Source organism: Orcinus orca, chromosome 3 (genome assembly GCF_937001465.1).
Source record: "Orcinus orca chromosome 3, mOrcOrc1.1, whole genome shotgun sequence".
Taxonomy (NCBI): Eukaryota; Metazoa; Chordata; class Mammalia; order Artiodactyla; family Delphinidae; genus Orcinus; species Orcinus orca.
The window spans coordinates 160,447,413-160,465,577 of record NC_064561.1 but is presented as its reverse complement, the minus strand read 5'-3'; the positions used below and the strand labels follow the sequence as shown (position 1 = coordinate 160,465,577).

Here is an 18,165-nt window from a genome sequence, read left to right as displayed (position 1 = left end):
CTGACTATGGCTTTTACTCTAACTGGGCAGGATTTCCAGCAGAGAAGTGATACAATCCGAGTTACATTTTAAATGGCTCTTTCTGGTTGCTATGTGGAGAACAGATAGGGGCGGCAGTGAGAAAAAGGGAATCACGCTGGAGTGGGCTCAATGGGAAATGGAAGGAGAAGAATGGAGACAGCTGGTTTCAACAACTCTTACGATCATTTTACTGTTAAGGGGAAAGGAGAAACGGGACAGCAGCTAGAAAGGCATATGTTTTGAAGGGAAGCTGTTATTATTATTTTCAGATGTATAACATGTCAGCAAATGTGTGTGTTTAGAGAAAGGATCCATAGATCTGGAAATACTGATGATGCAGAATATGAGGAGGAGTACTACTGTAGTTCAGAATCCAGTTGTCAGAAGTGGAGGTGTTGGCTGGAAATACAGGCCTGGCGGGTATTTGCTTGGTTACATAAGGGAACATAGATGTAGCTGGCTTGTCTGATCTGGTGTAGGGAATGTGTGGAATGTCTTTTCTGATTGCTTCTATGCCTGTGTTTTTCCTCATGGAATTGGAAATAAGTTCATCTGCTGAGATTAAAGTGCATGGAAGAGATTTTGGAAAACCAAGGTAAGAGGAAATAATGTAAAAATTGTTTAGAAAAGTTAGGAAATTTGTTAAAGAAATATAGTACATATGTGTTTGCAGATATAAAACAGAGGCTTTGACATCAATATTCCTGGTTATATCCTGACTCTACCCTTAGTAAGTGTCTGGACCTGGGCTAACTACTTAAGATTTCTACATTTCAGTTTCTCAGTTTCTTAATGTATAACATGGAGAGAAAAATAGTACCTATATCACAAGGTATTCTGAGGATTACATGAACTACCCTCCTTCCCCCTACACACAATTTTAGAATAGTTCCTGACATATATGATGTGCTCAATAGATAAGTTTTTATTGTAATAATGCTTACTAGTTCTATAATGCTTTTCCCCTCTATGTTCTAAAGCATTTCCAAACTCACTATTTGTTTTGATTTGAACTCCTGGATAAATGGAGATAAAATTAGTCAGCGCTCTCCAGAGACCCAGGGAAGAGCTGATGTTGCAGTCTCAAGTCTGAAGGCAGCCTGGAGGCAGAATTCCTTCTTCTTCAGGGGAGCTCAGTCTTTTCTTTCAAGACCTTCAACTGATTGGATGAGGCCCACCCATATTCTAGAAATAATCTTATTTATGCACAGTCTACTGATTAAAATGTTAGTAAAATCTAAAGAACACTTTTATCGTAACATCTAGACCGGTGTTTGACCAAAAACTGGGTGCCATGGCTTAGCCAAGTTGACACATGAAATTAATCATTATAAAAAAGAAGGCTAGAATCTAGGTCTTCCAGTTCTTATTTTGCTCTTTTCCCTAATACAGAGCATTCAGAATGCAGATTTGGGCTTTCTTATCATTTCACAGAAATATTTCTAGCAAATTTTCACTTCAACAAAATTTTAATAGAACTATCAGAGAAGGTCAGTATAGTTGGAAGGATGTGGTAATTCAAACAAATGACACACAAAAAATCTATTAACAAGGAACTGTTATTTTACATCATGTAATCCCCACCTCAAACTTCAAAATTTTGGTATTAGTAGCTCCATATTGTGGACAAGGAAGTGGATACTAAGAGAGGTTATGATATATGCTCTAGAGCACACATGGCAGGTGTGGGATTCAAAGGCAGAAATCTGTGATTTCAGAGTCTGAGCTCTTTCAATTTTAAAATGTTTTGTCTCCTGGAGGAACTGCTAAATAAGATGCAGGTTTTAGTTCAGGCTTGTCTGCTGGTTGACTGTACTACTGTGGCATGTCCCTTAACTGATACAACTACCAGTTTCCTTCTCTATAAACGATAATTTGCCCATTATACCTGGTAGGACTTTTTGAGGTTCAGATGAGAAAAATTATGGGAAAGATTTTTTAAACTTTAAAACAGTCTTCATATATGAGTTTTTAACTATTATCATGGGAAGGAAGATTAGCACTTCCCCTGGTGTACATTGTTCCAATGCGTTATTTTTAAAATGAAGCTACCTCACTATTTCTGATCTTGGAAACCCACATAATTTTAAAAAATAGAGGGCCCCAGGGCTTTGCAATTTACACTGATTATTGTTACCTCTATTATATTGGAAAAAAAAGCAAAAATTAATTCGAGTTAAGGTTAGATATGTTGACTACTTGATAAGAATTCAACTTTGCTTTCTATGAATGGCAACATTGCATTCAATCTCAAAGAAAAATACTAACAAAATACATTTTAATTTTGAAAGGCAGATCTTGTCAGCTGGATGCTTTTACTCTGCTGACACACAACTGCCACATAATACCTGAAGCAGAATTGCACTTACATGATTAGTAGATACATCTCACAATCATTTCTACGGGATGGGGTTACAGGGCTCCAGTCATTTGGGATTTATTTAACCTTAGTTCTGTGACAGGCAAGCAAGAGCTGGAGTTATAGAGCTGCTAAAATTATGACAGAATTCTACAACTTACTTGAAGAGATTTCTTTTTTTAAAGTAACTTTCTTTTCCCCCGAATACAATAAATATCTCAGAGACTGTTCTTTATATTTGACTCCAATAATGAAATCCATAAAATGCTAAATTAATAAAGTCATTCAGCAGTAGAAATTACAAGAACATTCTATTATTTGGGTTAATGATACTTTCTGTGGTCAAAACTTTTTGTCTATGTGAAGAAAATTAATTATTAAATATAATAATCTTCTTATTCTAATTATATTCCTTAAAATATAATTTAATCATTTTGATATAGTATTTCCAGTGCTGTGAAAATGAGAAGTTGGTAATAGATATTGGAATCTCATGCTTTTTTTCATTACTATATTTTGCCTACAAAAATTGTATTTCATTTTCTCTGTTATACATTAAACAGATTAAACTGTATTCAGTTTACACACACACACACACACACACACACACACACACACACACACACATACACACACACACACATTTTAATACAGAATGAAAAAACTACAGTGTGATTTAAATTGGTCCGTCTGAGTAAACTCTAACAATATAACAAATTTGGGCTTCTTTTAAACTGTAACTTAACAAAAAACTGAATTTATCCTTGGTCATTTGGTCATCACTCCTCAAGGAAAAAAAATCCCGTAAGAATGTGGGTGACGTTCTACTCTTACAAAAATTATTTTCTTTTTTTAAAAAATTTCTTCTATTGTCCTCTCTACACAGAGTATTTTATATACTTTTAAGCTATGTTTTGTGTTTCATTTAGCTGTTTTTGTTTTTGTTATTGTTTTGTTTGTAGTATAGATGAGATTGTAGTTTTTTTTTTTTTTTGGTCTGTTTTGGGTAAAGATGAAAATAATGGGTCCTATCTGATCTTCTCCACTAACTCCTACCTTACAGAATACATGCATCTCTGCAGTTCCTTTAGGGTTACGTTACTAGGTATTTTATGTTAGCACTTATGTTCACCTGGTTTCATGTCTTGAGATGGTTGGTGAGTCCTGTTCTCTATGACTTCATTTTTTCACATTGGTTCTGAGGTCTAGTTTCTTGATTTGATCTGTTTTCCCTCCTTCTGCAGGCCAGTGTCTCATTTTATATATATATATTATATATGTATAACTAACATAATATATATTATATATTAATATATATTAAATCTACTATATAATATATATATTACATATATATATATATATATATATATATATATATGTGTGTGTGTGTGTAACTTTAATGGCAGTATCTTCTCCTTATCCATGGTAAGGAGAACTATAATGACTCTCCCAGCTCAAGCACAGATAGGATTTACAGGCATTTACAGGGGCTACTGGTAGAACACATTCACATCTTTGTCATGCTAACACTCTTGAATTTTCATGACATGATTTTTCTAACTTTATAAATGGTTCAGTAATCAACCTAAAAGTAATCTCTGATTACTTGGTTCCTATTTTCAGAAGCAAACAGTCAAGTATGGAATTAATAAGCATAAATATAAATAATAGGAAATTCAGTGAAATATATCTAGTGATTGATTCATTTATAATTTTTATAACACAAATGGATTACTTTTAATAGAGAATGAATTTAGGGGCAAAGAGTGATAGATATGTGTGCTAGCAAAATACGTAAAGTGTTATTCTATCAATGAGTAAAATGGTTGATAGACATTTGGTTGAACAGAAAATAAGCAATAAAGAAGTGTAGGTTACTTTTTGAAGTGTGTGGAGGAAAAAGTGGGGAAAAGATTGAAGAGAGAAGCTAATAAACTAAATTACATTTATTTTTAAGCGACAGTATTAATAAACCAAGAATTTTTTGTAGGAAAAAGTTCCTGGATTTTAAACCCATGTTTTCCAATGCCTAGCTGTGTGACTCTCAGCTTGTTACATAACCACTGCTTAATTGTTTTTAGAGTGGGAAGAATAATATCCCCTCTCGGGTTGTCGTGAAGAATACTTGTGATAAAGTAAGTAAAATATCTGACACAGTTAATGACTCTAGTATGAACACAGGGGTAGATGGAATATCAAGGAAGTTAATGAAGATGATGAAGATGAAGTATTTTGGCCTTTACACTTTCACAGCCTACAAGATTCACTTAATATGACATAAAGTTTAGTTCTGTTTTTTATCCCTGTTTGTTGACACCCCTTCTTAACCTACTCCATTTCCACTGACCTATGGGAGGTTCCTTGAACATAACAAGACCATTTTATGTCAATACATCTTTAGTAGGTCTCAATATCTATTTCTTAGATGAACAAATAATCTAATAAAATATGTTAGATAATCTATACCTGAGATATTCTGTCTGTGCCTGAATATTTTGGGTTTTTTTGTTTATATTATCTAAAATTAAGTTTTTCACTAATTCCCTATAGTGCCTCAATTGTTCTAATTGTATTTTCTTGTTGTTCTTATAAGCCCCCCAAATAAAAATCTTCTCACTCTTTGTTACAGAAAGAATACTTGGTCCCCACAGGTCAACACGCATTTTATTCAGCATCTGGCCCTGAAAAAAGCATATTAGTTTATTTTTAAGTTATTGAAATTCTATTCAGACCAATCTGGACCACAGAAAATAATGTTACATTATACAACTGATGAAGGGGATGATAAACCTTACACCAGGGAGGGTGGTGTTGCCACTGTGACTCAATATTAACCAGAAATGGGGACTTGAATTCTGTCATGACCTCAGCATTCAGACATCATTCTCTTGACTAACAGAGAAGCTTTCTTCTCATGGAGTGATAGGATTTCCAACAGGTTCAGAAGTTGATATTTTAAAACTTTTGCCTCCTATTTGGCAAAAAAATCAAGGAAAAGACGATGTAATCAGTCATACCCAGTGTCAGTATCATGTAAGAACATGAGGGTTATTCAGGACTCATATGGTTAGAGCTGGGAAGAAAGCGATTGTCAGAATATGGGAAAAATGAGGGATAAATTGGGCAGGTGTGTGTTGACCAGAAAACAAATAACATCCATTACAACAACAGACATATATGCATGCATTATTTCCTCTAATGTTAGCCCATGAAATTATTGATAGAAAGTATATTAGTTAACCAAGGGGGAAAGGGTGGGGGTGGGATGAATTGGGAGATTGGGATTGACATATATACACTACTGGTACTATGTATAAAATAAAACTAATGAGAACCTACTGTATAGCACAGGGAACTCTTCTCAATGCTCTGTGGTGACCTATATGGGAAGGAAATCCAAAAAAGAGGGGCTATATGTATACATATAGCTGATTCACTTTGCTGTACAGTAGAAACTAACATAGTATTGTAAAGCCACTATACTCCAATAAAAATTTTTTTAAAAAATAAAAAACTAGGATTAAGCAAACATGTAGGAAATTATATGCAATGCCATTGGTGTATATGTGCTGATGCATGGATTGAGTTCATTTGAAACAATGACTATAATGATGATGCAATTCTAATAGTATCTAGTAGTTAGTTGTGCCTACTTGTATATGCTAACATTGAGTCTCTCTCACAGAGCTTATCTTTGCTCTCATATCAAACACGCACATATACACATTCACTAAGAATAACACTATCTTTTCAAAAATCCTGTGTTCTCTATTGCAGCTAGTTACCTAGGGTATTTATTTGGGCCCTCAGTATCTATAGTTACATCCTTAAACTCAAGAAAAAGCAACCACATTAACAACTGCATGCAATAAATGCAAGTTTAATCTAAGTTTTTTAAAGTCAGTCTTACTAGGTATAGTAAGATAAAACCTTTTTGATTTTGTCAACCGAGAATTTAAAACATGTATATATATATACTCATATTACACAATGTTTTTAATATTTCGCTTTAGATATTTCAGTAGTTGGAGAGTTTTCATAGTACATTTGCACTTCTTTCCTCTGCTTCCAATTATGAGCTCTAGATTGTTTCTTTCAGGAAATGAAAAATCCTTCCCAGCACTTTGCTTTTTGCCCCTCTGTTTTATGACACATCCCATCTTGCTAAAAGACCAAATCCATATTTAAATACTAATGTGATAAAATATATTTATCAGGGAAAGAAAGTGATAGCCTTTATTTGAATTCAAATTGATGGAGACAATTCAAGTTTTATCTGGCATAAGAGAACAGAGTTTGCAAATAATAAGTTGGAGGAGAATCTCCAAAGCATACTGGTGTATGCCAACTGGAGGCTGGATTTAAATAATTAGTGAAATCACTATTTGTGTGCTACATATATGGTATTTTTTACTGTTGCAGAGATCAAATCCAGAAAGCTTGTCTTCCAGGGACTTTCAGATCCACCGTCTTGATTGAGCTACAGGGAAATTTTACCTTCAGTTGAGAGTCAGAAGTGATGTTGGTAAAAGTGAATCATTATCTTTGAGGAAAAAACAAAATTAACAATCTCCTCATGGAAAAGCCAGACTTACTAATAAGCACAAAACACTAGTCAGAGCAAATTTTTTTTTCTATTTTTAATCATAGGATGTGGCATAATCTTTTTATAAGTCCACAGTGTTTTATCTTTGCTTGGGTCCACTCAGGATGGGAGGGATCAGTAATGAGGTAACTCTGGGGAACTAGACACACCGTACTATGACTTACCTAGACTTTCTTGGGGGAACAAAGAGTGTGCAGCATTTCCAACTAAGCAAAACTGGAGGCTTTATGGAGCTCTACAAGGTAACCAAGATGGACCAGATATCTATCAAGTCCTGCCTGCAGTATCTCCTTGCAGCTGGATCATATCAAGAATGTTTTCAAGCTGGAAACACAGCTGCCAGCTATCAAATTAATTTCAGTATTTCTTCAGTTTAAAGAAATCGGTTTTTTCATAATTCTTGTGACTTGACAGAAATAAGTATGAAACATTCTTTTTATACCAGCCTGTCCCTTTTAATCATTAGTTACATGGATTTTAAAATATTATAGTTTTTTCTATTTTTCCCACTTATTTCTTTACTTACATGTTGTATATACCCCCCTACTTGCAGTTTACAAAGTTTTATTAAAATACTTAATCACACAAACACATCTCCTTCCTGCATTTGCCTTAATAACTTGGTCTTTTTAGCCAGGACATGGACTGTTTTTCAGAACGTTATTTGGAAATAACTCAGAAAAAAAAAAGATAAAGATTAAAAATATTTTTGTGCCTCCTATATTTACACCATACATATAATTTTAGCACTCTTTTCTTCCATGACAACTTATGACATGAGCCAATCAATACTAGACTCATCACCCCTTCGCTGTCTACTAAGAACTTTAGAACAACCGTACCACACAGTTGTGTATTGATCGATAAATAAATGGCAGATAGTTTGACTGACAGTTTCCTCATTCTGTAAAAATTATAAAATGGACCCAAAGAATCTATAGGACCATATCTCACTGGAGAGTAGACAGCTAACCCTCTATGGGATACAAACAGAAAGTAGAGCAGCAAGACCTAAGATTTCTCTTCGTCAATAATTATATCCATTATAATTTGTAATAGGTAGGATCTTATTTAAATATTAGAAGGATGATATTGGTAACATTGGTTTGAGGAAACCAATACTGAGGAAAGTACGACACAAAAAAAGAACTAAGCAAAATCCTAGGACTAACTCCTGTAACAGCTGGTTCTGATTTAGGAGAAATGGCGTATACTTTAGACACCCCAAACTGAAAGTGGTGTCCAAAAAAATAGACAAGAAAATTTTGACACATTGAGACTTAGGGATAAAAGTTCACGTGAAGAGAATGTAATAAGCCTTCTAGTTTCCAAACACTGCTGCCCACCCTCTGCCCCCTAGGTAACATATGGGTGGCTTCCAATACCAAAGAATGGAGTGTGTATGCATAATTCCTATAACTTTCTTAAAGAGATTTTCTCTATGGCAAGGAGGTGGTCAGTATTTATTTATAGGATAGGCGAGTAGTTTTGTTTACTTACAGCATCTTTTAGGAAGATAGAGATACAAATTAAATAACTTGAGAGATGACTGCTCTTTTCTGAAAATCATAACAGACTGTTTCCTAGAGTAGAAATTTTGACTTGGTGGAGATGGGCGTGCATTCTCTTCTCTTATGAGAGCTACACTAAGATGGTTTCCAAACAGTTGTCAGAAATTCAGTAGTAAATGCCCATATTTGGGAAACTTATAGACAGAGTCATGTGCCTTGGTTTCACATGTGAGAATGCAACAGCCTCAAAGCTCATGTGTAGATTGTGTCATTAACAGATTTTAAATACTCATTACTTACTGTTATAGTTCTTTTATCCTTATTGCAGAATCACTCATCACTTGAGATTCTCAATCAGGGGTTGGCAAAATACAGCTCACATGTCAAATCCAGCTTCCTACCTGTTTTTGTATATAAAGTACATGAACAAAGAATGTTTTTACATTTTTAAATGGTTAAAAAGAATCAAAAAAAGAATAATCTATTTTCATGTTCATAAAGTTTTATTACAACACAGATATGATCACTCTTTTATGTATTGTCCATGACTGCTCTCATACTTCAGTGGAAAATCTGAGTAGTTGAGACAATTTTGCCTCTTGGCCTGCAAAGCCCAAAATACTTGGTGAAAAAGTCTGCTGAGGTCTGTCCTAGATTTTGAACTATTATTCTGTGGCAGAATGTAAAGTTTGACATTCCTTGAATTTCATGTAATTTACATCAATAAAATATAACCATGTTTTCTTTTGAATATCAAGTCTTATGGATAGTGAGGTAATATCTCTTGACTTATAGAAAAGTTCTGACTCTTTCTTTAGAAAAAATGCTGGCTAGCTTGCCCCAATTTTTGGAAATGCTGTCATACCTACCATTCAGAATTCAAAAACAAATTACAAAATTCTACTTGAACATTTATGTCAGGTATTCATTTCCATATTTGGAATGCCAATGACTAGGGATATTAATCTCAGGACTTCAAAATTACTTCAATTAAGACTGAATCCTTGTGAGTGTGTGAGTGTGTATGTGTAAGTTTTTCTTCAAAGTTTAATAACTTTGTACAATTCTAAGATGAAAGAGGAAACAAAATAGTTTCAAAATTGTTTTATGGTAAAATTTGTAAGAAGAATTAAGTGGTAAGGTCACATTAAAATTGTATAACTTATTAATAATAATTAAAGGCTACTCTTAGTTTGCCAGCCTTAACAAAAACTATATGTATCAAAATATACTCAAAAAACATTATCTTAAGTGAAAAAAGGCAAGTTGAGTAAGACTGGTGTATTAATCATCTTTCCCCACATTATGCTTCAATAACAAACAGCCTTAAATCTCAGTGTCACTGCAACAACAAAGTTTATTTCTCATTCATGTCACACATCAGCTGCAGGCCACTTGGCATTCTGCGGAACATGTCCTCTATCCTGAGACCCTGGCTGAAGAAGCAGCCCTTACCTTGATTTATGACTGAGTAAGAACAGAATCATGCAATGTTATTTAAGGTTTCAGCTTGGAGATCGCAGGTCATATAGCCAAGCCTGACTTCAGTGGGCTAGGAAAGTGCAGGGCATCATTGCAAGTTACATGGAGAGTGAAGTGGATGCATAATTCCCTAAAAGGAAACACAGTGGATCATTAGGAATAATCATACAATCTTCCACAATAAATACTGTAGACCATTTAAGACAAAACCAAATATCTTATATCTAGTTATATATGTATTTAGTAAAAAATATAAAAGTGTTGAATACAATATTATATAATCAACTTCAATTTTGGCTGGGAAGTAAGGGATTGGACTAGAGAAGGGCAACAAAGTAAATGTAGTTTTAATAATCATCTAAAACATCTAAAACAAATACCTAGTTAAGTTTTATTATTTGTGGCAAGACTTCAGGGGCATTTGTTATATTTTTCTCAAGTTTTAATATTAATAAATAATATAGTGAGAAAATATGACTATGGAAAAAAAATCAATTAATATTTTCTTTTAGTTGTACATAGTCTCCTACTAAACCAATTACTGTATTTACCAATTTCACTTCTATATTTTTTCAAATTAAAAAAACATAATTTGCACTATGTAAAAAATAATTTATATTACTCCATAATTAAGACGAACTAAATGCTGTGTGGGGAAACTTAAAATCTTCTACAATAAAATTACTTGTCTGAATAGAAGGGTCTCTGAAGGCTTTATCTTACCATTTTGTCTGAGAGTAGCTTAAAATTTCCAAGAATTAAATGAAAAGAAAATGTTTAATAGAAGGTATTGTTTGTGATTAGTGTGGAGGATTTCACCACTTTTACTTTGTATTCTCTTTCCATATGATTTTATCCACTATGCCATTTCTCTTAACTGGCCATAAAGAGAGCTTGAGTGGACTTTTCCATATTACCTTGAAATATGTGTAAATAAAGTAGTGATGTCCTACCTATGCTGAGTATGCATTTTTTTCTAATAGACAATTTAAAATTAATGATAAAAACTTGAAGGTTATTATCAGCCATACTATCAGCTGAATATTTAAAATATGCTGTACATTCTATAATCATCTTTCAAAGCAGTGTATTCTTCAAAGTTCCTTGAGAAAACTGATTATTCTAGGAGCAAGAATAAATATGTTTTTCAAGATCTTGGAAGGAAATTATTCCTTCAGTGACTAAGTCTGGAAAGGGCAGTATGTGGCACTCTCTTCTGTAAAACATTAAATTTCGGCTTCACGAGGTAGCTTAACAATAGGTACCAGTGTGAATGGGGGCTGGAGTGTAAAGGCAGAAATTCCTTATACAGGGCCAGAGTTTTACTCAATTTTGCACCAGCCATTACATTTCCAAATCCTAAAGCTTTCATATGTGGTTTTAAAACTAATGGGGATTAAGAGGTTTTGTTTTTACTGCTGTCAACTGGTATACCTGATTTTTTACTCCTAATCCATCCCATGGGGGAATTAACTACTCTATTTCCCTTTATAACAGCTGGTCTCTCAGGAAGACCTGATCCACGACTTCCACGACACAGCCTGAGGGAATCTAGGCCCAGTCTTACCTCTTCCAACATTTCACTCACGCCTGCCACCTATGCCTTATTTCACTCAGACTCAATCCCTTTTGACCCTATTTGAGCTTGACCTCGAGTTTTTGCATTTGTTCTTGCTCTCTCCTTTGCCATTGTACTGGCACTCATCATAACAAGTGGCATTTTAAAGGCACACAGTACAGTATAAATATTTGGGGAATGAATGTATAGATGACTCTTCACCTGAGTTTACTACTCTCTCAATCAATGATGAGAAAACTGTTCAGTGCATGATTACAGATCCTTATTTCACCTATAACTAAATCTTGTTTGGAAATTAGATTGTTTGAGTATTGTCTAATTTCAGATTGTTTTCAGTGTTCTAAACATTTTATAAATAAATCATCTTAAGGTTTTTAAAAGCATCAATCAATAAACTATACAAATTTAAGAAAATCATTGCCTTTCTGAAACAAATATTTAGGAGAATATTTCCAAAGAATAATTTCCAAAGTTGTCTTATGTTTGATTTATATGTAACGTGCAGGATTTTTACCTGTACTCAGCAGAAGGATAAGGAAAAGTACATCTATTCCATCTTCCTAGAATGAAAGTACCCACATATTGAGTTTTGAGGCTGTGCATGGAATAGTTTTCTTTCTGTATGAAAGAGTTCCTTTTGAAACATAACAAAAATTTAATTTGATCACATTTTAAGATTGGTTTTCCTACTTATTTTGGCACAGGATTAAAATTATATTTAGAAATTTTATCTATGTATTCCCGCATTGGACAAATGAAACTAAAGTCTGCAGTTTATATGCACTATTGTCTTAAGAGAGGCCTCTTTGGAACATGAATACTTTCCTTCCAGATTTTATAATAAGAGTTTCATTTGTAACATTTCAGCTTAAAAACAATAGAAAACCTTCTCAAAACCCTAACCTTAATATTTTGTAAACTCTGAATTTATTGCATGTTTCTGAAGTTTTGTGGATAACTTATTCAGCAGAGGCATATAGCAGAGTAATTTTTGAAGCATAGAAGCTATATCAAGGAACATTATAATATACATAACCAATATCTTCTTAATTTAAAAGAAATAAGAAATTTAAGAGCAAGTTGTGCTGAGAAACATAAATTTGCCTAGAGTCTTAGGAATAAAAAATTAAATGACCATCCTAAAATTATTCTTTAGGCTATATTCCCAACTAATTATGTGGTTGATAAAGTGGTTTGTTATAAAAATAAAATATATAGTATGTCATTCAGAGTTACTAAATATTCACTGGAATCTAATTCAATAAACAAGAAAATGAAACTAGGAAAATAATTTTCAATGACAGAGGGTGTGAATGCATGCATAATTAGATGATATATTGATAAATCAAATATGTGCTTCTCCATAATGAATGGCAAACTGCCTCCAATTACTTTGTGTATTATGTTGTCAAAATTTTCATAATTAGTATGGTGTAAATTACTGTTTTTCTGTTATGTCAGAATGGTTTTCTGAAAAATAAAGCATTCACTAATCAGCTTTTTTCTTTCATTGTTCACCAGTCAATTTGAGTAAATAATCACCACTCATTTGATATTTAGTAAAAACTAAACAAATGTGCTGTTGTTTTATACACTATAACTTTAAAAATATCAATACAAAAGGAAAATAAACCTCTAAACAGTTTGTCTATCTTTCCACTGATTAGTTCTGAACTTTGGTGGCATCTATTGGGTAGAACATGTGCTATTAACTACATAATAAATTTTACTCTAGCTTACACAAACACCTCATTTTGCTTGAAAGAGCACATTTTTATTTTTCATTGTTTCCTAAATGCATTTTGCCTTGATAAATAATTTAATGACATAAATAATCCTAAAACATAGAAATATTATCTATATATAATATAGACTACCTAATTATGTTTAAAAACCAAAAATATACCTAGGACTTATTTCAAAATGAGCATGTCTAAGAATTGTGTTGTGAAAAATGAAATGAGTTGCTAAAATAATGAATCATAGTAAAAGAATTAACCTTATTACTTTAAAATTAATGAAAAATTTTAGATTTAGCTATTTCTTACTTTCATATACAAAGAACCTTGATGAAAAATAATATTCTATACCATTTTATATAACAATGTGTTATTATTACCTTGGCCAAAAGTTATAGAATACAGGAATCTAGTAATATTAATCCATTATTGTATAGAGGACATTAGTATCAAGAACCATAGGAATACATAGAAATTTGAAAAAAACCTTCACAAATATATAATAAAACAAAGAAATATGTATGGTAAATTATAGAAATAATTATTTCTTTATAAATTATTGGAATATTATAAGCTTTAGCTATAGTTATTAATATTGAAAAATGAGTATTTGAGAGTGGAACATGAGATTAATGTTGAAATCCTCTTCTATAAAGCAGTTCACTATTGCCTTTATTTAATTTAAAAAATACTGTCTATATTTTTTAGCATAAGCAAAGCCAATGGAAAAACATAGCCCTGAATTTCAATGGAAAGTCTTTTTAAAGAGTTGAACAGGGTTCTCCAAAAATTCATGTCCACCTGGATTATCAAATATGACCTTATTTGGAAACAGGACATTGCCGTTAAGTTAATATGAGCTCATATTGGATTAGGGTATGACTGGTGTCCTTACAGGAAGACCATGTGAAGACCATGTGAAGGTTATCTCTGCTAAAGAGTCTTCCATCTTACTTGTTATGGGCTGAATTGTGTTCTCCCAAAATTCATATGTTGAAGTCCTAACTTTCAGTATCTTATAATGTGACTATATTTGTGGATAGGGTCTTTAAAGAGGTAGTTAAGTTAAAATGTGGTTGTATATGTCGGTCTCAATCCAATATTACTGGTGTCTTCATAAGAGGAGATTAGTACACAGACATTGCACAGAGGGAAGACCACGTGAAGACACAAGAAGAGTAGCATCTACAAGCCAAGAAGAGAGGCCTCAGAAGAAACCAACCTTTCTAATACCTTCATCTTGAAATTTTAGCTTCCAGAATTGTTAGAAAATAAATTTATTTTATGTAAGCCACTGGGTATGCAGTATTTTGTTATGGCAACCTCACCATAAATATTTATTTCTGTATGGAATCCTCAATTCCTATTTTATTCAATGGGATTTAACCCATTACTACCATTATTTACTTTGATGCTTAAATTGTACCCATTTAGCCAGGGAGGTTCCCCTTTAAAGGAGTTTTTCTGCATTTTGACATAACGAGACTGTTCTTTGAACTTTCTTTTTCTTTCCAACAAACTTTTTTTTTTCTTTCCGACACAACAAGATATTCCAGATTCATTTCTACTGCAGTCCTGGAATTAGACGTTTCTACAAGGAATAATGGTTGAGTTTAGCAGAGGATGGTAAGTAGAAATATAGATTTGAATGTTCAGTATAATCATTGGTTCTAGGCGTTCTCAGTAGGCATAGCCAGGGAATTTAAGCACATTACACATATAACATAATCATAATTATAATCATAATTATTTCTAAATCTATTTGTTTATGTATGTTAAAAAGTGAATTTGTATAGAATGGAAGGGAAGAGGAGGACATACAGGAAAGGAATATGGTACAGGAAGAGGAGGAGAGAAGGTGAAATAGAAATGAGAGAACAACTGCTTGAATATTTTAATTTGTATTATATTAAAGAGAAATAAGCCTCATGGAGATGACAGGCGCATGTCTGAGTATTTTCTATTCTCGTGTTACAAAATAAGAAAAGTGGCCTGGATAATGCTCGATTTAAATTCTGATGTGGCCATATAAGAGATGTGCTGGCTCTCTCCTGCTGCAAACACCAGCAGATTCCACTGTCCCCCACCCCATTATTAACACCTTGTTCCCAGTTTAGATCTAATAATAAGTGGGAAGTCTCTAGTTTTTCTATGATTTTATTATGTAATCCAAGGAAGGCTTTTTTTCTGGGATAGTAAAAGGTCTATTTTACTTTTCTAAACTTTATTGAGGAATAATTAAAGGCCAATAAACTGCACCCATTTAAGTCGTACAATTCATTGAGTTTGACAGATATATTAACTCTTGAAATCACTGTAAAAATCGTGACAAACTCAGAACCCCCAGAACAAACCCTATGTCTTTCCTTTTCCTTCTATTTTCTGTGTGCTCTAACTACTTGAACTATCTATCAATACAACTATGCCTAGGCTGTCCTGTCCTTTGTACATTCAGGGTTTCTGTATGTTCCTGATAGCAAAGGCTCAGTATCATTCCTAACTGAAACCAGCAACTGCAGTACCTTCAACAGTATTACTGAAGGATATATCCTGTGTTTATTAGAAATATGTTATTACTACCTTGCCAGAAATAAGAAGACATAAGCCTTTATTTCTTCATAAAAATCTGGGATATATTTTTTTCTCTAGAGCAGAGATTATATGTGCATGGGAACATGCACCCCCCCACACACACACATACGTGTACACACACACGTTCACTCACATAAACACATAAACATTATAGGGAATTTACTGTAAAAATGTGCAGAGCTGGTTCATCATTCATTACATTGATTTAATTCACTAGAAATTATAGTTATTCAAAACTCTAGTCCTCATTTTACCTCTAAAATTATAATTTCCTTTCCAAGAATAATTAAATTGCATTTGCAATGTCTAATGAGAAAAGCCATGAGGGCCTAGGTTCAGGGTATGTTAGAAAAAAAATCAATGATTTATCTACATTCCTGAAGACAAAGAATGCAACAGCTTTTTTTCCTATTTATGGCCAGCATCTACTTTATAATCTAGATCAAATAACCTATTTACCCGCTGGACTATAAATTTTTAAAATTTCTGCTTTGAGGAACAGGCCCTGCAGAGGCTAAAGCAGCTTAAATGGCATAGGCTCCTCTCTGCCAATTTCTAAGTAATCAGTGAGAGCTATCCTTCTTAAGCCTGATGTCTCTGACACTTACCTGTTCTAATAATCATTAAACGAGTGTTTACTGGGGGCCTACTCTGTTAAAGAAATGATAAGAATAATAAAATATTAATACTGATCCCAAAGTGATCACAGTTTAATAGAGAGAATTGAAAATACAGTCCTTAGATTCATGTGAAGATACCAATACGCGGAAGTAAACAATGCTAAATGCTGAAGGAAAAACAAGTAATATTAAAAACTTAGACATGTCCATGGGGAAATTTTCATAGTCTGTGTTTTTTATTTATCATGCTTTTTGTTGCCGCTGTTCCCTGTCTCTGTGTTCAGGTCTCCCATTAGATTAACTACTTTTCTTTATTCTATTTTTTCCTTCTCTTGCTTGGCACTTACACTGTGGTAGAGAGAGCTGTTGGTTTTGTGATAACTGTTCTTCTCCTCCTTAGTAATGTACCCTCTGATTTTTAGAAGGGTAAATAGTCACCCAAAGACCGTGACAAGGCAGGTCTGTGTCGCTGAGTCATTTGACTAAAGTCTTGCCAGAGTGAAGCCAAAGCATCTTGCATCAGCTTCATTAAAAGACAACTGGCAAATATCCTATGCCTCCATCCCTTTTTTTTTCCCTTTTCTAATTCTTGCTGGATGTAATATTGGTGGATATTTGGGACTAGAACCAACACCTTAAACCATGAGGTGAACTGGGAATGCTGGATAGCAGGTGGTGGCAAAAAAGGAAACTAGCTCCCTGGGGAAGCCGTAGAGCAGAGCCATCCCAACAGCCTGAACTGTCTAACTGTGGGCTTCCACGTGAGAAAAATAAATATCGCCCTTGTTTAAGCCATTGCAGTTTTGAATTTCTTTTACTCTCAGCCAAACTTAGTCATGCTAATACACTTCTAAGCCTATTATCCTCTCAAGGCAAGTACCTCATCAAAATTTTACTTTCTTCTACCCCTCCATACTGTCCACATTTTGCTTCTAGATTAGTATAAAAATGTATTCTCTTAAATGCTTACTTGTACAAAAATGAGTTCATTAATTTATTTGCTTCAGATTGCCTTTTGTATTTGTTTTCTTCCTTTTGGATTCGTTTATTCATGCTCAATGGAATACATTTTCCAGAGTCTTTCTGGGAGAGTTTGGTGTAGATATATTTGCTAAATATATTACCTAGAATTTTATTAACCATTCAAATTGTGCAGTGCAAAACAACTGTCTGACAATGGAATTTATAAAATCAAAATTTTTCTTCAATATTTTTTTAGAAGATGCTCTCTGTTCTTTAAACCCAAATACTGATGATACTAATTCTAAAGTCAACCTTATTCTTACTGCTCTGTAGGTAATTTATGTCTTTACTCTGCCAGCTTTTAGGATTTTCTCCCTGTCTTCAAAAAAATTATCAGAATGTTTTGAAATGTGTAGTTTTACCTTTAACATAATTGGTGCTCAACGGGGTCTTTTAATCTCATGATCCCATCTTCTTTCATTGTGTGAAACTCTCAGCTTTCATGTCTTCAATAACTGCATCACTCTCTTTATCTTTATTTTCCGAAACTCTGCCAGAGAGAAGTTAGCACCTCTGTAACTATTCTTCACCTCTCTTTCCTTTTCCTATTTACTTTCCATTTTATCCCAGTGTGTTGCGTTCTGGGAAAATTCTCCCCTCTAATTTTTCACATCATTAATTTTTGTTCAGCTC

General features: G+C 33.5%; 1 long non-coding RNA gene across 1 annotated transcript in view; it reads left to right on the top strand.

Annotated features, from left to right (window-relative positions):
* Window positions 1-507: 507 nt before the first annotated feature.
* Window positions 508-18,165, top strand: part of LOC125964076 (uncharacterized) — a 54,423-nt gene continuing 36,765 nt past the window's right edge. The window contains exons 1-2 of the long non-coding RNA XR_007476685.1: window positions 508-616; window positions 14,845-14,923. This is a non-coding gene — a long non-coding RNA (uncharacterized LOC125964076). The remainder of the gene's footprint in view (window positions 617-14,844; window positions 14,924-18,165) is intronic.